Genomic DNA, 24874 nt, shown 5'->3' on the forward strand with positions numbered 1-24874 from the left:
AATGTTCTGCTTCCCCTTTTGTTTTAGTAGAAGAAACTGGATTTTCCTTGGGCCAAATACAATCATTATATTTAGACTCCTAGTGTGAAGCAGTTGTCAATTTCTTATCCTCAATAATAAAGTTAATGATGGTATATATAAAGTTAGCAATTTTTTACATGCAAGATGGAAAAATGTCATTTCTTGATTGGGTGCCATGTAAATATGAGATATTTTTACAAATCATTTACCATTTGCTAGAGATGGAATCAGGCCAGAAAGAAAAAAAGAAAGATGTCCAAACATAGAAAATTTGTTCAGTAAATTGAAGATTGAAAATGGAAAACTTTGATTTGAATCTATGTCAAAGGGTATCTTAGCTTTTTTTTTTTCTTTTGATTTTTTTTTTAATAAAAGGCAAGTTTTATGAAATGTTTATCTTTGAAATGGATTATTTGCATACTCCGCTTCTTGTTCACCTTAATCTTCTGATGTAATTACTGCTTAAGAAGGCTGGTTTGAAAATGCAGTATTACACATTTGAGAGCCTTTATCCTCAAATATTACACTCAGGCAAGGTTGAAATACATTGTCAGCAATAGCCACTTAATGTGCTGTGCAAACAACTACTTCATGTGACCTTTCAGAGAAAATATATTCCGTGATTTCTATAGTCATCCAATAAAAAGAAAAGCATATTAAATTCTTTACATACCTTTCAAAACATTTCTCAATGACAAGCTAAAATTCTGTTCATGTTGCCCTGTAGGATGATAAGTCAGTCTCAGACACCTCCAGCTTGCAACTGAATGGTGTATGAGGTGCTATAAAAACAATACCACTATTGTTATAAAAAACCTCATCTATGAAACCTGAAATATGAATCAACATATTTTATACTTGCAAGCTAAAAATCAGCCTGTATTTCTAAGATTTAATTAATTCAATCATCAAGATGTTCTAAAAACCCAAAGGAGCTTAAGCCCAGGATTTACATGTCTAAAGGGGTTCATGCATATTCCATGATAAAATAGTAAATACCCTGCCACAATCATTTTTGAAAATCCCTATAAGGTAATTCCATCCTTAACCAGAAGGAGAAAGTAGAGTAATTTGGGGAGTTCGCAGGTGAGTTTACAAACCTGTTTATGCTGAGCAGATTTTGTTGCACAGTTTGATTTATGATTCAGTACACAAAATAGTCAAGAACATAACACATAACTCTATGAATAAACTCACACTATGTCTCATTCAGCAAAACAAAACAGTCTTTCTCCCAAAGAAAGCTACGCTATTGTATAAAGCATGGTGTTACCCAAGAGTGTAAAATTAAGAAAATGTGAGGAGAGAAACAAAAACACCTTTGAAATAAGAGAAATTTCAAACAAGCTATAAAATTCATGCAAATCCTCTTGGGTCTGCTGTTAAAACTAGGCATTTGCAATGCAATCTCCTTATTCAACCTGATGTATCTGAGACAAGTCTTAAAAAGTCGTGTTTAGACAACAAATCCCATTTGTTTGTTATTGTCTGTGGGGATTTTTTTTCAGCAAATTGTGAATGTGTAAACATTTACAGATGACGGTTAGGTGTTATACAGATATAAATGCTTGGGGATTTGGGGTGTTGTTGGTTTTACTGATTGGAGGACGATTCCACAATTTCCCCAGTAAATTAAATCATGTAGACTAAAACGAGGCTTTGAAACAAAAAAAGGGTTTTCTATTTTTTTCAGAGAGTGAATGCTGTGCTTTTCACAGATTAATAAGTTGAGTTGAATATCTACAAGAAACTCAGAAAATAAGTTTCAGGTAAATCTCTGAAGTTTTAATTTGTACCTGGACTGAGTGAGTGTACTTGGACTCTTTTTGACAGAGATCAAAAATGCTAATTGTTTTTCATTAATTATATAATTAATTATATAATTGTGAAGGGAAAACCATAATGAAATCTGGGTGCTGTGCCTCATCAGAGCTGCGAACTGGTTTCAAATATCTCCTCTGGGTTCTGCTGTACATTGCCCTCTTATTGAAAGATTTAACTTTCTGAAGTTCATGGCTACATCTAAAGGAATCTTGAGTTAAGCCAGTGGAGAAGAAGATATAGAAAGCAAATAATGTTTGTATGTTTAGTAATTAAGTAAGTAGTGAAAGACTAAATATGTGAACTTAAAATTTTTGGAAAATTTAATATTGCACCAATTTTATATAGCTATATAAAAAAAGCAATTCTCGAACATATTTTTTCATATCAGAGGTAGAATCCTGTGTCTAACCTTGGCTTCATTGTTTTCCTGGATTTTATTGACCCTTATGTATTGACTCCAATATTAAAATATGTCATAACAAAATACACAGAAAAAGAAAGTGTGTCCTTTTTGCATTGATTGACCTAAAAATAGAACAGTGTCCATCATGTAGCCACAATATACTCTTAATTGGAACAGCAACAGATTTGACAACTATTACAGCGTGGAGGTTTTTCCCTTTTCCTAGGTAGTGAAAATTTTAATATCCCTATTATCAAAGTTCATTTTGTTGTGTAAGAATGCAGGAGAGCAGAAACACAAGGAAAAAAGAAAATTAGACTGACAATCATTCTTCAAGACTAGAAAAAAACTGGATGAGAATTTGTTTTAAAAATCTTTAGAAATACTTTTCTTTCTTATCACCTGACTGCTCACGTCTGTAAGACAGTTACATACTCTTGAGTGTGTTTGAATGTAAATGCCATGTAGACTGAAACTTCAAAAATATTTTATGAATAACGTAGTCAGTACCTCACTTCAGAGGTTTTTGCATGATCTTTGAAATAGGTATGATTCTGCTGAAGTTATAAGAACTATGTTATGTTATTATTTTAATGACCAAGCTGGTCTTCCTTAAGTCGACTAAGTTCTTCGCTACTTACATGTACAGTTAAAAACTAATATATGTCCCCGGATTCTTTCACTTTCCATTCAGCCATCCTTTGCCATATTTTTTTATTAAACTCTGTGTTCATGTTCCCCTTTTCATTTTAAAGAAATTAAAGTTATTCTTAGATACAAAGTAGAGTAAGTATCTGTAAATGAATTCATCATATACTGTAACTTTTACAAAAGTACGGTGCTAAACTGTGGTGCCAGAGAGGAGCTTAGTGGAATATAGATTTCAATATAATTGGCAGTTAGCTTGACAAGCTTGTTTCTCCCAGTATAGTATGCCCTAAGTACCACTGGTAGAGGGTTATTTTGTTGTATGCTTTTTTTAACCATATCTGTGAGAAAGAGACAGTAGAAAAAGTTTTCTTTCCTTGTAAAGCCTTCCAGCTTCAGAAACTGAGTATCGTTAACAGAAATAGGAGAAGCCTTCAAGAAAAAAATTGCCACTTGAAGCTAATGAATGCATCTACTCATTTAGGATGTTTTGCTCATGACTTAGAAACTATCACTTATTGCCTTTTTTTTCATTATACCCTGGTCTTGATTCAAATCCATTCCAAATAATCACATCCCAAAGAAATTTCTGATTTTCCTGTCGTTCTCACTCTAACCTCGTGACCTGCTGTAGCACTGCATGCTTTCCTAGGAAACTTTGAAGCACTCTCTCTGTCACAGTCTGAGCCCATAGTACACAGGCCCAGGTAATCCCATTCATACATGCATGCAGACACATGGTGTGTATTCTCAAGCTTTGACATTTTTACTGGTCTATCTGTATGCCCTTGTAGCCATGTGAATTCCTAATGATATAAAATTTCTAACTCATATTGATCCTACCTCCTACTGCCCTTCATTACATCCTTGGAGATCAGTGTGCTTCTCTTAGAATACATTAGTCATTCATTACTAATGCCATAAAAGCCCCGGAGTCCTAGAAAAGAAGAGCCTTTCCTTTTACCTTTCTATTCTCTCGCTATTAATAGATAACTCCCAACTGCTATTTCATTTTTCTTCTGTCATGAAAGCTGTAACTACATGATTAAAATGGCATGCAGCTCTAAAACTACTATCAATTACACTAATTAAGGTCAAATAGAATGGAACAGCACTCTTTGTGGAAAACAATGAAAGCAATGTAAACCTCTATTAATTTAAGGACATATGTACATATGACAGTTTCTACACATCTTATTATTCATTCTTAGGTAGTCTCTTATAGTGACTTCTCTAGGATGTATTTTGTTCTTTTCCTTCTGAGAACAAGAAACCCAGATGGGGAATTTTTTTTTAACCATGTAGGTAGAAATGACCTTTTTTTATTAGAAAAATTATTTTCTTGGGTTTTGTTTGTGCCTAAAGAAAGCTCGTTATGAATTTTCAACATTTGCCTTCCCTGCAGCTACAAGGAGGATAACAAGTCAAGGAGGACTTGACATAACTGTAAGAAATATGTTCTAACTAGGTCTAAAATCTAGTTTTACAATGGAAAATGAATGTTTCCTCTCAGTGTCTGTCCCTCAATACTGTCTATCTGAAAGACACACTGTAGGAAATTACATTTAGTGGAAAATACTATATATATCCTAAGAGAATTTTTGAATAAAATGGATGTTTTGATTTCTATTTTCAATCATGTAAATTCTTTTCATTCTGAATGAGAAAGAAGAGGCTGAAATTTGGCTAAAGGAATTAAAAAAATAAAACAAACCACCAAACCATCTGACCTTAAATATTTCAAATTATTTACTAAAAAAATGATGGCATTTTCATCTCTTTAGTGAGAGATCCTATCTAAACAATAACATCTCTCCTCATGTGCAGTCGTCTTTGAATAAACAGTCATTCTACTTAACCAGTAGGCAACTTCAAGGAAGATATTTTTCATTTTAAAGGATACTCAGAACTGGAACATGTTTCCTCTTTTGTTATCAGCAGTGTCCAGTCCTGACCATCACAGTGAATAGCTGTTTTCCTACATGTATGGGAGTAGGGTTCTTGAAGGCAGCTGAAAGAAATTATTCATCATGGAAAGTTACTATTCACAAAGGATATCATCCTTGAACATAATAATCTTGATGAACAGTTATTTAAATACAAACCATGGCTAGTTCCAAGTACAAAACAGTGTTTCACAATGGAATATAAGAAATACCAAGTAGGAATCCCTTCTTGTTAAGCTTTTGAAGCACAATCATTGCCTCTTTATGAGTGTTTCTAGCTAGTGCTTCAAGGTGTTGAATAATGCATACAGAAATAGAAGGTGGGTGAGGGATTTAAAAGAGCTGCTTGAGAGAATAAAGGATCATAGGCAGCAGCAATGACTCATTGTAACATAAAATGCTCTGTAGTTAAATTATTTAGACTAGATGGGTGTTGTAATTAAAAGTAGTTACCATTCCTCCCTGATTACATCCCAAAGAATGTTTTTTAATGAACAGGATCATTTCATTAAAATATTTTTAGTGATCAAAAATTTAGAAATATCTTCTTTTAAATTTCTTCTAAGTGACCTCAAATTAACCTACAGAGACATTTCACTCATAAGAGATATTTTGATACATAGTGAAGGCTTCAAATGAAATTTTGACACAGTCTTCTTTAATTTACAAAGACACAACTGAATTTAAACAAATAAAAGCTGCACAAGTTTAAATCTGCTGGGGATTCAGCCTCACCTAACTTGAAGGCAATAACTAACAATTTGTTATTGATTACATGTTCCCTATCAGCTTGAGGCAAAGCTAAATAAAAAGGTTGCAAATTTTTACACTAGTTCTATAGATTTAGGAGCAGGCCTTCATTCGGTAGACCTTCTTTCTTACTTCTTTTTCACCAACATCCCATTCTGCTTCACACTGGCTTCACCTGGAGTCCTGTGTGTAGTTTTGGGTAACACAGTGAGTAAAAGATATAAAGGCATTAGACAGCATCTAAAGGAGAGCTATGAAGATGATGAAGGGTCTGGAAGGAAAGCCACATGAGGAGTGTCTGAGGTCACTTGGGCTGTTCAGCCTGGAGAAGTCTGAGGGGAGACTTCATCACAGTCTAAACTTCATTGTGAGGGGTAGAGGAAGTCCAGACACTGATCTCTTCTCTGTGGTGACAGTGACAGGACCCGAGGGAATGGCCTGAAGCTGAGTCAAGGGAGGTTTAGGTTGGATATTAGAAAAAGGTTCTTTACCCAGAGGGTGGTTGGGCACTGGAACAGGCTCCCCAGGGAAATGGTCACAGCACCAGCCTGACAGAGTTCAAGCATTTGGACAATGCTCTCGGGGGCATGGTGTGATTCTTGTGGCTATTCTGTACGGGGACAGGAATTGGACTTTGATGATCCTTGTGGGTCCCTTCAAGCTCAGGATATTATATGATTCTATGATGCTCACGTAGTATTTTCTATTTTTGAGGCAGGACTAGATGACCCACTGTGGTCCCTACCAACCTTAGCCATTTGTGATCCTTTTAGTCTGTGATTTCTGATTCTTGTCTAGTCAGGAGCCATCTAGGTAATGTAGTCATAGTGTGATTTCTATGAAAAAATGTGATTCTTAAATGCAAATTTCAATCGCAGCTTAGGGATCACATGGAAACAAAAATAATGACTGACAAAGAGATCTTAAGCATAGAGGTTGACCAAAGGTCTGAAATGGCATCTTGGAGTTCTGAAATATGAAGTAAACAAACATTTCAACCAGCTCACAAAACAGACTTAGAACTTACCTTCAGTTTTTGGTGAATCCACAAAGGCCATTTTATTTCAAGAGTCAAGTTCAGTTCATGTTAATAATTTCAAGCCAATTGAACACATAAAGGGAAAAAAACCTCAAACATCCTTCTTGTCAATAAGAATACTGACAAGTAATGTGAAGAGTAATTTTTGATTTTTGTTTTATAAGAGACACAATTTATACCAACTTTGAAAGTTCATAAAAGTCAGATGGTTTTGATTGGTTTATGTCAGGGTTGGTTTTCTGGTTTATTTTTCCCCAGGGGGCTTTTTTCGGGTTGTACATATCTAACAGTTGCAAACAAATAGACAGGGGAAACTCTATTGACAACTCTAATTTGTATGCAGAGTGATAATATACAGTCTATTTAAAGGCTCCTGTTGGACTTAGACGATTCACAGACTTTCTTCTTACCTTTTGCCACAGGGATGAATTACAGCCACACTGCAAATTTGATTGTGCACAGAGAGCATGTGGGAGGAAAGCTGTGTAGCTAGAGGCTCAGCGTGCACTTTACTGAGACAAAAGAGAAACAAAATGACAAAAATACAAATAAAACATAAAATTGTTAAAAACTGAAAACATGTCTGGGATGGGAAGGGAACACAGAGGTGAAAGAAACTCTGTACTAAAGCAATAGATTAATTGTTTAAAATAGTGTTTCTTAATGTGTTATTGTTTCAGACCTTTCATGGAAATGAAGAAATGACGGCAAGAAATTTGTTATAAGGAATTCTCTCATCTAAATAAAAATTAAGATAAACTGATTGAAGAAAACTGTTAATTTTATTTAATGAGACAAAGCTGGGTTCATCAATTCAAGACACAGAAAGCAAAAATAGGTACGAAGATTAATTTTAAGTCAAAGAAAGGTAGCAAAGGTCATACAGATAATTAATTTCAGAAAAGAAAAGATAAAATAGTATTTGAACTTTATTAATTTCATCCAAAGCAGATGAATTGGAATATATGAGTCATTAACTTCAATAAGGAAACTCAGAATAGATAATATTTATATAATTTTTTAACTTAAAGTAAGGCAGAAAACAATCAAAAAAGGGACTAATTATTAACTGAATCCAAAGCAGGGTTATATCATAAGGTATACTTTAGAATCCATTTTAGGACTTTATTTAGATTAAAACAAGGTTAATTTGGAAAACATGAGTCTATGTTTTGGTTTAGCAGTGGTGGGGGGGGAAGGCCTCTACAAATGAAGTCAGCAGAGTCAAACAGTGGTCTGTTTTGACATCATTTCAAGCAGCTCCTCAGTTGTGTAGTTTAAATAGGAAGAAAACACATCACTGTAGCATAGTTATTATCTCCTCAAAAAACAGAACATTCACTGACCCAGCAATATATTCAGAGGACTGTAGAAAATTTTTATGTGTAGGAAAGATATGTTTTACAGAGTGTATTGGGTTTACACGGCCAAGTTTGGGTAGCGGTGGAGGGGAGCTACAGAGGATGGCTTTCTGTAAGAAGCTGCCAGAAGCTTCCTCCATGTCCCACAGAGCCAATCCCAGCTGGCTCCAAGATGGACCTGCTGCTGGCCAAGGCTGAGCCAATCAGCAATGATGGTAATGACTCTGTGATGACATTTTTAAGTTATTGTTCAGACATAATGGTGGCCAGAGGGAAGCGGGGTGCGAACATGTGAGAGGAGCAGCTGCAGACACCAATGTCGGTGGAGAAGGAGGGGCAGGAGGTGCTCCAGACACCAGACCCGTGGTGCAGACCATGGTGAAACAGCTGTGCCCCTGCAGCCTGCAGAGGTCAATGGAGGGCAGAGATCCCCCTGTAGCACACGGAGGAGACCCATGCTGGAGGAGGTGGATGCATAAATGGAGGCTCTGAAAGCCATGCTGGAACAGGCTCCTGTAAGGAACCTGCAGACCCAGGGAGAGAGGAGCCCACACTGGAGAAGTTTTCCTGGTAGGACTTGTGACCCCATGGGGGACACACATTGCAGTGCCTGAAGAGCTGCACCCTGTACCCAGATTGCAACAGTTTGTGAAGAATTGTTGCCCATGGGATGAATTTATGCTGGGGAAGTTAATGAGGAACTATCTCCCATGGAAGGGATCTCACACTGGAGCAGGGGAAGGTCTCCTCTGCCTCAGCAGTGGCAGAAACAACTTGTGATGAACTGACCATAACCTCCATTCCCTATGTTCCCATGCCACTGGGGGAGGAAGGCAGAGCCCAAGAAGGAAGAACGGATGGGGGGAAGGTGTTTTTAAGATTTATTTTACTTCTCATTATTCTGCTCTGATTTTTTTAGTGATGAATTAATTTAATATCCTCAAGTTGAGTCTGTTTTGCCCATGACAGCAACTGGTGAGTGATCTCTCCCTGTCCTTACGTTGACTCATGAACCATTTGTTACACTTTTTCTCCCCTGTCTAGTTGTGGAGGGGAGTGATAGAATGGCTTTGTTGGGTACCGGCATCCAGACAGGGTCAACCCACTACACCCAAGCAAACAAAAAATCTACTTCCTGAAATTAATTACAAGCAAGAGAAACACAATAGAATTAATATAGAAATAGTGGATTACATAATTTCATGTAACCAAAGTGTTACAAATTTGCAAATGCAGTGAGGTATTGTGCTAACAGGTGTTAGTGCACACAAATAATTCCTCAATGTGGCTTTCAGAAGCAAGCAACAAGAGAGAAAATCTTGCAGCAAAGGTCTAACATAGGATGCAAGTCCCACATTTTCATGTTCGTATTTCTCACAGATTTCTCTTCTGAGAACATTGAATTTCAGTTTTATGCAAAATGAATCAACAAACACTCTGCTCTAGATATCCTAATGTCTACTTCAGCAAATAATAATATATAATAATATTTGTTTCACAAAATTAAATCTATTAAAATCTCAGCCTCACAATTGAAAAACAAACATCTTATGGAGAAGTCCCACCTCAGAGATCACATGTACTCTCAAAATCCTGCTGATGGAAATAGATATATACTTTTGGTTTTCCTTCCTTGGTGTACTTTAGGTAATACTGAGATAATAAAACATTATATTGATTATCATTCTTCCTATGCTTCACCTTCAAGTGCAAGATCTATATGCAATTTATGCTCACACTCTGTAGAATTACAATAACTGGGTTTACTTTACCTCACAGTTTAGTTTTTAAGTACACATCAAAAGGGAAAAGAGGTACAACATGAATTCTTTGCAAAGTTGGTTTCTGGGTTTTTGTAAATTGCTGTTTGGTTGCCTGGCCTGAAGACCTTAGATGAGGAGGGTGCAGGTCTCCTCTAACTCCAGTGTTCACCTGTCACTTCTCAGAAAGGAGAGTTCAGCTACACTGACAGGTTGATGCTTCAGATACCCTTGGCCATCTCAAATAATATTAAAGATATTATTTAGAACAACTCTTGTATTTAGGTGACTATATCTGTCCAAAGATACCTAGTTTAAAGCAAACTGAACTTATTTCTAGGCTCCAATGATTGCACTGATTAGCTCTGCCTTGATTATAAAGTGAGTTAAGATACCTAACCCACATGCAGATACCTGGACTTGTTGAGTGTTAATTTAAAACTGAACCCCATATATGGCAGAGATTTACCATTTTAAATCATACAGACATATTTAAACCAAGACAGATTTAATCTAGCAGGCTAATAGAAAATTCCCCCCAAAATTCAACTGACTATCTTGTACAGAAAGGTTTGACCAGCTTTAGTTACTAAAACTGTTTTAAAACCTAAGATGTTATCATTTTAATAGATTGTGCTTAATAAAGTAGTGGTTAGTATTGTATCTTGTATATGTGTGCTTTACTGATTAATAATTCCAATTGCATCTCAATGTTGAAACATTCAAAACATTGTCTGTGATGGCAGATGACCCATGCTAACCCATGACACAGATAATTATGATTTTGTCATAAAGTCATAGAATCATAGAATGTTTGGGATTGGAAGGGACTTCAAAGATCACCTAGCCATGGGCAGGGACAACTTTCAACAGATCACATTGATCCAACTATCCAAGCCGACTTTGAATACTTCCAATGATTGGGCATCCACAGCATCTCAGTGTGTGTTGCAGTGTCTCACCACACTCATAGTAAAGAATTTCTTTCTTATACACAATCTAAATCCACCATTTTTTAGTTTAAAATTATTTTTCCTCTCCTGTCACTACTACCATTCCCTGGAGTTTTTACTGAGCCATATTGAATACTTGCATTAATAATATTTTTTGTTATTTTCTTTTACTACCTTCAGAAACTCTACTTTAAAATATGCCTAAATGCACGTTATGACATGCCTCATACACCATATTAAACTTCATATATTAATATGAATATAACAGCAATTCGCTATCATTTTTGAATCCATCTCTCCAGTCACTAGCAGAGACCTCTGACAGCAAGCTTTTTCCACTTCTCTTTCTCAAAGCAATGTCAGGATGAAGATAATGTCTTCAAGACTAAATCACTTCATATGTTATCATCCTCAAGGTCTTCATCTTGTATTTATTATTCCCTTAACAATCAACACAGAAGATGAGTATCTTGCTTAGTATCTTCCTTAAAAAGTATTTTCTTCCCTGTATTTTCAGTATGCTTTTTTTAATAATGCAATAACTGTATTAGATATTGCTACAGATGCTTTTGGAAGTAACCTTTTTTGTGTACAGACAACAAAAATGTAGTTATTTGTCAGTTCAAATTTAGCTTAACATTTAACACATCAGAAAGGTTGTTTGGTCAGTCAGCACAGAACTGTACCTCAATCAGCCACCTCTGCCTTTTTAGTGTGACATGGTTTTGTACACTGTCATGCTAGCTGCAGAAACAAGCTCTTCATTTCATACTGGCTCAAAACTTCCTAGTAAAACACCAAACACTGACATATTTATTCTGAATAATTTCCTCTTTGATAAAATTTCAACAAAACAGCTGAAAAAGTTGTCATGTAAGGATGACATTCAGGAACAAGTTTAATCCCTGTGTGAATGAGGAAAGGTTGTACACCTTCTACATTATTATATCATATGATGCATTAATGACATAATGTATGTCTTTTGTAGATGGTCATTAATATCCAGTACTTTTACTTTCCCTTGCAAATTGGCATTTGGTATGCCCAACACTGGAAAACTTCAAGAGATGAATGCCTGTATCATATTTTGCAGTGATCATGAGAAGTGTTCTCAAAGACCAGTATTTCAGACTTGGACCTACAGAAATTGCCTTTGTCTGCTGATTTAAATGTTAACAGAGTTCTCCTCACTACAGTAGTGTCTGAAAATTCTGCTCCAAAATGGTCAACTATCTTACAGGTCAAGATGATGAAATGAACATTAGTATTCAAAACACTGTTTTCAGGAAGTTCTACTCATTCTTTTACCCCTGTGATACTTACTTTGGGTAAACTATGTAACACAGCAATCACAGCTTCCAGCAGTGCCTTTGATCTTTCTGTTTGGGGTTACACTCACAGATAGTGTTATCAAAACAGAAATTTAAATTAAAAAAAAAAATCTGTGAAGTTTATATAATTCAGGTTATGTTCTGATTCCCATGTATGAAGTAATTAAGAGTTTTTTCTTATATTTGTCCTTACCAACTATTATCTCAACTTTGAAATTTTTAATGCCTTATCTAGGCATCAATAATGAAATAATTTAGTATCAAAGTATAATTGATTAATAAAAGCAAGATTTACAAAGCAATTATGGAAAATAGGTGTTAAAGGGATGGTTTGCAAAATTATCCTATTTTATGTAGAACATTTGTGCAACTATGTTCTTATCAGTTTTGTCTCAGAATTTCTTACCCTGAGATCCAATAACTCTGAGATCTAAAAATTCTTCAGAGTTTTTGTATGAATATCATCCAGCTCTGGAATCAGATTGGTAAAATGTTTTTCTGAAAGTTCTAGTTTTGGAAAAATTACAGCCATTTAACAAGCTTGTGACCACCTTGTGACCAGTATTGTGGTGACATGATCATGATCATCAAGGCAGTAGAAAATATTTCCACATTTCAGTAGCTTTCATCCTCTCTTTCACTCTATCCAGATGATGTCTGCATCATGCTCTAATGAAGGTCAGTCAGCTGACACTGTTCCTGGTTTGCAACAGCAGTTCAAACAGGCTCTGTTTTGAACAAACATGGTATTGCTCTTAACTGAGCCTACATGACAGGCACTTGCTCTCTGTAGCACGTCTGAGGCCCAGTGAGTACATCTTCATGGTTGTGCCCTTTCCTGTGAGAAGATTCTGGTGCATTCACAGCCACCTCAGCAATCTCTCAATTTATGCAGTAAGAAAGCTGAGTCTCAGATATGTGCAACTTAGAGCTTAAGTCACTTTTTCAAAAGTGATTTAGCCTCCTATGTAGACACTTTTATCTTAAACTTTTTTTCTGAAAAGTTTTGTATTCAGTGTAAAATTCAATCTTCTCATTCATACTTTCTTATTAAGAATGTTGCAAATTCTTGGCCCAGGTAGCTTTAGTCTATCATTCTAATCCATATAAAATTGCCTGTTTTTTTCTTTAAAAAATGTATTAAAATAGACCCTCACACAGTAAACCCAAAATAACAGCCAACTTATGCTGACACAGAACATCGCCCCCACATATACATGCACAGAAAAGTTGAAAGTCTTTTCTCCTGACACTTTTCACAGTTAGTTTATGGAATGAACATGTAACTTGGTGACATAAATGTATTTTGACACACTCTGATGAAAGACCAGCACTTCTGTTATGACAATACTCTGACGAGTAGTGTGCTGGTGCAGTTGGCTATATGAACTACTCACTCTGGGATTATAATTTGCAACGAATCATCTGCTCTGAGATAACTGAGTTCAGGCTCATGTCATGCATTGGGCAGCTTGCCCAATCTTCATACAAGCCTAAACCATCTTAGACTGCCTTTACCCTTCTATCATATCACCTTTTCTCTTTAGACCCTTTTAATCTACTTTTCTTCTGCTGCACACCTCAACCTAGGCAATGCTGATGTGACCTAGATTGCCAAACATGATCTTGTCCTCTGGAATTTCACGTCTCAGAGTTGTGCTTTTTCCATTGTGTAAGATGCTGAGAGAGCAGGTATGTGCCTCTAAGCCATGAATCATGGCCTTGCTGCCTTGTGAACAAGTTACTGCCCATTAGCTGATCCATGATAACCATTCATACAGGTACTGCTGCCCCATATTACTTAAAAACAGTTTATCTCTTTTTCATTAAGATGCAAATCACATTAATCAGTTCTGCATTTGCTACAGTCTATAAGCTCCTGTCCACTGATTTATAATGATATGTGCAAAGGGTGTTGATAAAGGGTGTCAATGATAAATTTTAGGTAACTCAGAATTCCTTTCTCCTCTTTAAGGGATCAGCGATTCCACTCCATAAGTGCACGCAGACAGGTAGCTAGGCCAGATAATTTCCTTTGAAATTGCTGTCCCATGGGCAAACTTTTTCCATGTTGAATTATGCATTGTTTTAGTAAAGCTTCATTTTCATTTACTGGGTTTCATTGACAAGGAAAATGCTTTCACATCTATTTTTGCTAATCATTTCAGCTGTGAGTGAACCCCTTGAAAAGATCTAGAACCTGCTGTTTATATTTTTCTGAATTTTATTAATTTCACAAGGCACAAATGGTTATTAATTGCCTGTGGTTGATCCATACATATAAACATCTCAGCATTTTTTAACTTAGAAATAAAGATATCTATTATATTTTAGTAATATAAATGAGCATTCTTGATGAGTTTAGGTATAAAGTAAAATAAAATCAATCATTACCTAGAGAGGTAACCTATTACCCTAAGTTTCCTTTAGGCAAATAAGCATTTCCTTTTCTATCAGTAAAACCTTTTGTACTCTTTAAATTGAATCTGTTAAAGGTTATGCTGTGTTTGATGTCTAGAAATTGAAGCATGAAAAACATGGATCTTGATGGAGATTCTTTCAAAACTCAAACCAAAGATTTTGCTGTTAAATATTCTTCCTATAGTTTACTCAACACTTGGCAAATTTTACTTCAATATTGGGGTTAATTAATGGTCATCTCTTGGGATTGTCTGGGGATTTTTTTTTTAATTCCTCAGGAGATAGAAAAACATATCTGCTATAAAATGAAAAAAAAAAAAAATTACTCTGTTATGATTTTCAAGTTGAACATTACAAAAAGGAGTGACCATGCAAACAGAGCTGCCATCTTGTGGATAAAAATCTCCTAAGAGCAGGTAGCTCATATTGCCTGAATGCAGGAGGAAAAAATATTTATAATAGTCATCAGGTCTACCTGACTTGGCATTCATCTCATATACAGGATTATGAGAGCTGTAATTTTGAGTTTACACAATCAATCTCTAAAAACTCATCACCTGACTGAGTTCTAATTTCCCCAAAAATCTTTAAACCTAGCCCTTCCAATATTAATAATGTATAGGTTAAGCAACACTGAAGAACCGCTTGTGTTTTTCAATTAGTGTTTGGTGCAGAACTATGTTTGTAATATAAATAATTGGTTTAACCGTTAAACTGATGTGACAGAAATAATTGTCAAGCAATTAAATGCAATAATGATTTTGGCTCATGGGAAATATATACTAATAAACCTGAGCTTCACTTTGCTCGAGGACTAAAATATCCCCTCTAGTTAAATTCTTCAGCATTATTCATACATTGATTTCTATTAGGTTATAGAAAGAAAACCAGATAGTTATTAAAAATCATTAGTCACTTCTCTTTCATTTTCTTGTTCTTTCCTTCTTTCTTTTTCCGTGTGATTTGAACTTGAAACTAAAACATGCCAAAAAATATCACTGCCAACAGCGCCTTTATTTTCTGTGGTAGGCGTGAGAGTTGACAAGCCAATCTCTTCATATATGGAACCCATGGCACAACGATAGGAGCGTATGAATTCTGTGTCCCTGGATTTCACACACAGTCATGCTTTGAGCTCTTGTAACCTATTCAATATGTTTATTTCACTGAAGAGATTTTTCATTTAAAGAAATGGCCTTACAACTTTTTCTTTTTTCTGAAGTGACTTGCTGCTACTGCATATTTAAAAGCTATAATTTAAATATTATCATATATTTTCATTATTTATATTTCAAACTGGTTATAACACATGGGCGACATCATATGGAAGTGTGAAAAATGCTTTGTGACTTGATTACAATCATGGAGTTGTTCTGTTTTTTACAACAGTTACTTTGTTTAGCCTAGATCTCCAATTTCTTCCATGTTTTTAAAAGTACTAGTGATAGATAATTTTTGAAATGAGCATGGAAAACCTGATAGTTTATCAGTAAATTCATAAATAGCTCAATTTCAAAGCATTCCTTAATCACATATTACTGCAGAAAAATGACTTTTTTTATAAAGAAAATGTCAAATTTTACAGGCCATTTACTAAGAAATATTCTGCACTAATATTCCAAATTAGCATTGGTACTACACTTTCTCAGTAAATTTTCTAATTTACTGCTTGGTTCATAAAGCATAGGTTCTCTATTATCACTGGAGAATAACACTTTATGAACGCTGAGAACTTTTTAAGAATATGGCACTCTACCATTAAAGATGGTCGAGCAGATAATCTGTGAGTGATATGCTCTTTAAAGGTGTAAAGCATACTCTACATAAGAATAAAAAATGCATAGGACTTTACTTCATCATTGTAAGATTAACTGGATATGGGAAATCCAGGTATTTTTCATGCTGAATCAACCAACGTAATAAAATTTTAGCAACATTGTGTCGGTTTGGTCCAGACTATATATAGCATTAAATATTCAGGAGAATATAACTTCTACATATGATATATCTAATCATACTTTACCTCATCAATAGTTCTTTTCCTTATGACTCATGTTACGATGTCTTACCTTTATCATTTCGTAATCATACAAAAGCAAAAGTGACATTCCCATTGTCCAAATTAATCTTTTCTGACCTGAAATTCAGTTTTGTCACTTTGCATAGCAATGAATCTTTTTTTATATACATTTTCATCTGAACTACCATGTTTTCTGAGCAGAAATAAATGAACAATGGCGTTCATTTTGACCGAAAGTAGGTTTTGGCTAGTAGGTTAGCCTCCAGATCCCCACACAAAACTGGTGTTTATTAAGTCCCCAGAATTTTATCTTCTGAGTCTCTAAAACTTTGTGAAAGAACCACAAGAAAATGACAGAGCTCTTTATCAAGTTTATTCTAGAAATCTTGTCTTAAATGTCTTTTAGATTAAGTTAAACCGTGTTTGATTAGATTTCATTTTTCCTGGGTTTTTTCGGCTTGGTGTAGTTAGTTCTTTGGTCTTATTTTTTCCCCAGAGAACAAACTGAGCAACTTTTTTTTTTTTTTTTGAGGGATAACAGACCATAAACAAACTCATGTGTTATATTATTTACTGTAAATACATTTTGGATCAGGTTCCTACCCATTTAAAGAAAGTATTAGTTTCCCAAGACTAAAAAAAAAAATTGACACAGAACAAAAGATACAAATACAACATGTGCTAGATCAGATTTTTTGCTTTTTTCTGTCGAATAATAGGATTTTTTTGCCACTTAAAGATGAGAGATCAGACTATTCCTTTATAGAAAAAGCAATTATTTAAGCACTGATTTGGATTCATTTTAAAGTTATCATGATTTATGATGTTGCCTGTAACATAGCTAAATACTTAGTGCCACTATATTTAGGACATCATACATTTGGCAATGTGTTTCATGCCTCATTTACTACAGAATATCTGGGCTACTACTTAGTATTCAAAGAATAACTCTGCATGTACATTTGTGCATCCCTATACTTTTGCTGTTAGTTTTAAATACTTAAAAAGACACAATAATCAACCTAACATTGCAATAGTGCAACATTCTTGAATTTACATCCTTTTCCCAACGTGTGCCTTTATTAATCTCATGCCTTAAGAGGAGGCAATGCAAAATCATTAAAAATGTGAGTTCTCCAGGTGCTGCATGCATTAACCTTTCCTTTAATATCTCTTTTGTACAATATTTTGATCATTACTATCATTTAGTAAACAGATGATGAAAATGCAGTTACCTGAGGGTCTTGTTTAATAATTTAGGCAAATTAGTTTGTAGAATTTATTTAATTGCTACATTCAATAGCTAAGCCACAACAAGCACCTGGTCCCCAAAGCAGGAGCTTCTTGTACAATCTCATTTGCTACAAGGAAAAAAAAATAAAAACAGAAAAAAAGAAAAGGGAAAAAAAAGGTAAAAAAAAAAAAAAGGAAATAAATGAAAGGTGAAAAAAAAATTGGGAGAAAAAAAAAGAAAGAGGAAAAAATAGAAAGCCCCCACCTGTGTGTATGTACGTAAGGATTAAAGAGGCACCTTTCAGTGGGCGGCCGGCAGTTTAGGGTTAAGGGCCGGTCCAGGTGAGGGAAGCCAATGAGCGCCCGCCCGGGGCCGTGCCTGACATCATCCCGCCGGGGAGCGCCCAGCCCGGCCGGGGCAGCGCCCGCCGCCGCCCAGCACCGCCGTGATGGATGTTTACAGCTCCTCCGTCAAAGCCAATTATCTCGCTTTTGTGTGAGGCCCAGGGATCGCTCAGGCTGCCTGCTCGCACACGACACTGCTGGATCCAGCTGAAGCAATTGTTTTCCCTGTGTCTGGTAAGAGTCTGGTCTGGTTTGCCTTCTCTTTCAGAATAAAGGTGATGCGCCTAACCTGGGAGGGGAATTGCTTTCGTAGTTCAGAGGCTTATATGCCTATAATATGTAAAAAGCAGATTTTTACTGGCAAAAAGGAGATCCTTTAGAAAGGGAATGGTTTTAAAGGAAAAATAAGTCTGTGTCTGGCAAACTCTACTCTGTAATACAGAAATAAATAGCCTGCATGTTTGAGCTGCTCTTCAGGTGCTCTAAAGACTTATTAGGCTGACAAGACCATCACAGAGACCAGTCATTTAATAGCAGTATTTTTCCTTTCTTTTCCTTTAACACCTGTGTTTTTCCTTTGAAATCCAGCTTTTTTTTTGATGAACAAAGAAATGGGAAGATTTAAGAAGAGGGAATTTAATGTTGAAACAACTTTAAAAATGTTCTGGAATACTTTTGCAGATATCAACCAAAAGAATAATACCATGATTTTAAAGTTTCCAGTTCTGGAATTAGTTATAGTTACTGTGTTCTGCTAATTTCTTTAATCTAAAGTGGTAAGAAACTGAGTCAAAGATAAAAGTGTTCAATATACAATATGCTGGTAGCAAAACACCCAACAGAGTTTTTTGTTTATATGTTTTTCCAATTTACATTCTGTAGCTCGTCTTAAAAAACATGTCATTCTGTAGCTCTAAAAGTGTACATATAGAGGATGAAGAACCAGTGCTTATATCTTTTGCATTGTTGGCAGCTTTGTAGCTTGCACAGAGAGAGGAGGGAGAGGGGAAGGATTCTGTCCATGTAACTTCTTAGTTTTGCAACAGATTTAGTACATTTTAAAGCTTCTGAACCTATGTGGATTTAAGAGATTAGAAGTGACAGTGACACTGACAAATCAGATTCAATAAAGAATTTAATTGACTGAAGGAGTTCAGGGGCTACTGTATGAAGAATCCAATAACCAGTTTAACTAGTCAAGTAGTGTACCTAATAGGAAATTAAATAGCAGGTTCCAGTTAATTTAAAAGCTTGATGACATTTACTTTATAGTGATTAGAATTCACTAGGTCACTTAAGAACTCTCCGTCTTTATTTCAGTAATCCATGATTCTACAATACAAAGTTTTAAATAATGACATATGTAGTGAGTATTACAAGTGCCTGCAAAATCGAGATATACATTCAATTTAGCTATGATCATCTCTGCTCCAGACACTGTCAGAAGAATAATAGTTATTTTCATCTCAAACACCACTTAAGACAGTAGGGCTTCTCAGCTGTGTTACACTTTTGTGCTCTTTACTAGTCCAGTCCTGTCTATGCTGTTCCTGGTACTTACTGTTGTGAATTCAGCTCTGGATAATAATGTGCCAAACAATCCCAGACTTTTCTTAAATGACATATCTATAATATGGGTGGCATTAGAAGAACATATTTATTAAGGTGAAACCTTTATTACTCTTTCCTGTCTTTTTACTAGCAAATTTTGCTAGGTGAGATGACCATGGCCTATAAAGGAAAGTAGTATTTAACATTTTACTACGTTACCCTTCTTGCTTAGATCATTCTTAAAGTTGAATTTATCATATGCTAGTGTTGCAGCTATGCCTTTAATACTTATTAATTTAAAAAAGAAAGTGTTTTCACCTCTCCCTCAGGGTTACATACCTACACATTGCATAGGTCCATGTCATTTATCAATGCATCATTATTAGGCTTCATGTTAGATCTCCAAATATTTCTGTTCCTACTCAGTTTAGCCAAAATTCAGATATAAACAAATTATCTGTTATTTCCGTTAAAATACAGGATGATGCATATAACATGGATGCAAGGCTGATTTGTTACATGCTCAGTGTTCTGATCCAAAGCATTCAAAGACTGTTTTTAATAAATGTGCCCTTTTATGTACCAATAAATGTTGCTTTATTAGATAGTAATCATGGACTTAAGAAAGCAAAGGAAACTTAATGATATGATAATCCAAACAGATAGCAATCACCTTTTTGTAGGAAATGAGCCTTTCTTCTTTAGTTTAACCTTTCAAAAGGAAGAGAAATAATTTCTAGTACACCATTTTATGGAAAAAAAATATGGAGGTTTTTTTCTTATTCTCAATCAGAAACTAAGTTTAACAGAAAAGAAAAAACAAAAAGAAGAAAACCATATTTTTTGGATAAAAAGTGTTGTGTTTTTTTTTTTTTTTTCTTTAAAATAATAAAGGTAACTGTGGTAATGCTAGCCCAAGGACTGCCTAGCAGATTGACCATTGCTTTGGAAAGGAGTCCCTCTAGTCTTCTACTTTGTTATACTTAGTAAAGTCCATATTACATCAATGGCCTGCTGTATTAAAGGAAGAATTAGCATGAGGTTGCTTGATTGTATGCCTAGGTCATTTTGTTCTTCTGATTCTCTGTGAATGAGTCAATTTGAACATTTTGACAATGACATCAGGTAATAGCCCTTTCAGTGCAGATTTGAGTCATTCCTCCTACACAAGGTACTCTCTTCTCTTGTCAGGTAATTTTGAGAAAAGTGACAAAAGGAGTTTTTATTTTTTATTTCCAAAAATTCAATGCATTTAGCATTTCTTAAAGAAAATAAAGGTGCCAGCTAAGCAGAAATATGATAATAACATCAATTTCTCAAAAAGTATCCATACCTCTAGTACTAAAAACACAAATTGAATAGAATCCTTCTTCCTCTATAACTGGCAAAGGAAAATTAGCCCTAGAAAAATACATATTAAAGTCGTTTTGCAATAGCACATTATTTTTGTATCTGATTTCAACAAATACAGGAGACAGAGGAGTTTTTTCATACTCCAAGCTTTGGTCCATGATTCAGATTTTTGGTTTATCTAAAACAGATTAAAAGGACACTCTTCTAGGATTTTCCAAATTATAAAAACAGTCTTAAATCCCTGTGCTGCAACCATCCTCCTTGTTCATCAGTGAGGTCCTTTATGTATAAGGGTGCCAGATGAGACCTGAGAGTCTATTTTGTTCCCTTTGCTTTTTTATTCTTCTATTCTGTTACTAAAATTTAAAAAAAAAAAAAAAAAAAAAAAAGTCCTTTTCATCTATGTAGTGATGAGGAGATTTTTTTTCTTCTAAATTTTTCTCTTACTAAATTCAAAGGCAACAGAGATTACAGAGAGTATTTCTAAACCAGGAGAAGTGAGATGCAGATCTACATCTGTCCCTCCAAGTCATCATTTTCCTTTGGAAAGAGATCCAGATGTACAGACGTGGAGAACACATCTTGGATGTTCTCCAATAGGACACCTGTCTGGATGATGAAAGGAACAGTGATGTAGATCACAAGTTTGTCACACAATACAGACACAACCTTTTCTTCTTCTCTTTTGTTTTGAATCTTCAATGAAGTCCAGTGGATGCCCTGATACCTAATAAATATTGTGCTAAAAGGTGATTATGGTCAAGGACTTACAACTCAGATTTTAAAGTGGTTTTGTAATTTTAGTCTAGACCTTTTGCCTATATACAGTATGGTGCTTTTTGTTTCCATAATTTGGGTATTACCACACAGAAGTGTGACATTGTGAATGCATTAAGTCAATCCTACATGGTTAATGGTGTCGGTTTTGGCTCATTTTAGCCAGGAAGTTTCCTCTTCTAATCTGTGGAGAGAAAGTCATCTCCAAAAAAGAATTCATCTCATCATTAAGATATTTATTTCAGATAGATGAGCTGAATCACTCTCTGGAGAGGAAAAGTCACCCCATACAGACAATCTACTTAAATACTTTCAATTATGTGTCAAATTTCCTGACTTTTAAATATTGTCTAATTAAGATCTCTTAGATTTGAGTAGTATTGAATCCCACAAGTAACATAAATAATAAACAAACAAACAGATAATTATACTCGTTATTTGCTGCACATAGGAATCACAGTTACTGATTTCTGCAATAGATGGACTCTGGACTTCATGTCTGCAGTGGCAGGGGTGTTGAACAGAGCACTTGGTGCAAGACTTTGTGGTTCCACAGGTATTTGCTGGCAGTCTTGTCCACTGGTATTTGCAAGAAATGTAAAGGTTTGGGAAATGCAGATCTACAGCTGGCAGTAGGGGGAAGCATGCTCCATCTCTTACATTCGTTCAAGCATTGTCTCCCATGCTTAAAACTTATAATTCCTCTCCCTGATGATTTGTTAACCTGCTGTCAGAATCATTGGAGAATCTAGCTATTGCTCACATACACTGCATATTTTCAAAGTATTGCGATTTGGCTAATTTTTTTTCCCCTCTTTCTTCCTAAAAGACAGAACACAATTTTTTTTCTGCTGAAGGTCTTCAATTCCCTGCACTAACTCAGGGGACTCCCCAGACATTCACAGTATTGAGCATGGACAAAGAAATATCACTTGTCTAGCCTCATTCTTTGACAACAACATCAGGTGTCTAGAATCTATAATTTCAGGACAAATGGTCACGAGTTTATCCTTTCAGTTGTCAGTCCATCCCATTTGGTTCACCCTCTATGCAGGGGTTCTTAAGAATCTTCTGAACAGTGTAACAGTTTACTCTGCCCTGATGCAAAAAAAAAAACAAAAAACCAAAAAAACAGCCCAGAGTATTTAATAAATCCTTCATTGGGGCCATGATTTTGGTTGAAATAGTTTGTTGCAGTTTAAAAATACAGGTATGTAAAATAATAAGATTTCAAACAAACATGTGCCATACCTTTTAAATCCAGACACATAGCTGGGAATTTCTGGATACAACTTTGAAATTTTGTTCATTAACTATCACAATCAATCTCTTAGTAAAGTTTGGATTTTAGGATCTTGACTTTCCTAGAATCTTAACTGACTGAGAAGTAAAGGATTATAATGGATAAACAGAAGGTGAAGGGTACTTTCAAGAAAGGAAGAGAGATTTTTACATTGTTTTCTATTCTTTATAAATTTAAAAATTAAACAAAATAATGTGGTCAAAATTTCAAAGAGTTGGAAGAGTGTTTCCTGAATGAAACATAATCTCTTACAATCTATCATCACAGAATAATATTACATTATCACTTTCAAATGAGAAGTACAGCTTTCATAGTTGCCAAGCTGTACTTATCCACATCTGATGGTCTCCATTAATTTTTAACAATTGTCCTGTCACCAGTCCAGTGAGCTGTAGAAAATTCTGTGGAGATGTCACATTCCTTGATGATTGCAGTTAATGCTGCTGCCCGTCTGAATCAGCATGAAATGTAGACACTTTTATGACTGAATCTGCAATTTGGGATTTGATCATGCTATTTAAAGTAATGCTAATGGTCTGTAGCACTGACAAGGGGTGTGTTGAAGTCATTCTCTCAGTTACCCTTGTTTTCAGTTATAAAGGCAGAACAGACATCTGGATTTTATATTTCAGTAACTAGACAGAAAATAACAGCACGAAGCAGTCATGACTTCCACTGGTGGAAGATTTTAATAGGCTTGTTTTGTTGGATTTTTTTTTTTAAATATCTGTGGATGCTTTTTAACCAATATTTTGATCTAGGAAAAAGGAGCATATTATTTTGATCTAGTTTCTAGAAAGTCGATTTCAGTCACATAGTAAAATAAAGGAGGCTTAGTGACATCTCAGGAAAGTAAAGTTGAACTAAACAAATACAGCTGGACGTGGGTTTTAAACTTACCATGTGTTACTATACTAGCAAAATGCAATTTTCTATTTTTTTAAAAAATACCTTAGAAACACTGCCTCACTTCTGAAAAAGAATGGTTTACTTCCAAGTCCTCATTGTGTTTACAAATCCAATTCCTAAAATGTGTTGTATCTAGTTTGTTTTAATTTTGAACCTAAAAAACCCCGTTATTTGCTCTAGAAAACAATATCTGGGAAAAATCTTTCTCAAGTTAATAACATTAGAATATTTAGGAGATTGCCAGATTTTTATCTCTCTCTGAAAGTCTGAATATTATCATGCCCAATAGCTACAAAATTATCAAGAATCCTATTTAATGCTATAGTTCTCGTAACTGCTGCTGTAACCAATGGATAAAGAATAGTAGGAATTATGGCATCTTGCTTCATTATTTCATCTTTTAATTCTCACAGAACCACAGGGAGGAAAATAACAACAGGAACAGCTAAGTACATTAATGATCCCTGGAAACAGTGCTTGATTTCTTATGGGTTTGTGTCCCTTAATTAATTAACTACTTAAGTGATTTATACTAAGATTTCTTTTTATCTCTCCATACGCTTGTAAAAATTAAGCCATTCTTCTCCCTGCAGGACGAACAAGTACTGGCTTGTGCCAACTTGTTAGAATCAAGCACCATCACCAGCTTACCACCAGAGCTGTTTTCTCACTGCCTCTTGGTTTCCCCCAACACAGAGCACAGGGAGTAAGAGACGGGTTAATCTGAACTGCTTTAATTGGCACTAGATTGGCCCCCAGATGTCTAACCTTAGTGTCCTCTACTACATTCAAAAGTTGTTCTGTGGGGAAGAGTAGTCCTATTTTTCTCAAGAAAACAATAGGTTTTTTAAATGTATGGACACTAGAACTCTATTACCAAAGCTCTGAGAACTTGCATCAGTTGAGGATATCACTGGAAAATGGAT

The 24874-nt window shown here is 35.2% G+C and overlaps 1 protein-coding gene across 8 annotated transcripts in view; it reads left to right on the forward strand.

Annotated features, from left to right (window-relative positions):
* Nucleotides 1-24874, forward strand: part of MGAT4C (MGAT4 family member C) — a 338762-nt gene that overhangs the window by 187413 nt on the left and 126475 nt on the right. For 3 of the 8 annotated variants that reach the window (XM_017743947.1, XM_008641125.2, XM_017743953.1), the window contains exon 1: nt 18098-18289. The exons of the other annotated variants lie outside the window; for them this stretch is intronic. The gene's annotated coding sequence lies outside the window, so the exon portion shown is untranslated. Of the gene's footprint in view, nt 1-18097; nt 18290-24874 lie in introns of those variants that run through there. 8 annotated transcript variants of the gene reach the window in all.

Source organism: Corvus brachyrhynchos, unplaced genomic scaffold (genome assembly GCF_000691975.1).
Source record: "Corvus brachyrhynchos isolate BGI_N302 unplaced genomic scaffold, ASM69197v1 scaffold9, whole genome shotgun sequence".
NCBI classification, from domain to species: Eukaryota; Metazoa; Chordata; class Aves; order Passeriformes; family Corvidae; genus Corvus; species Corvus brachyrhynchos.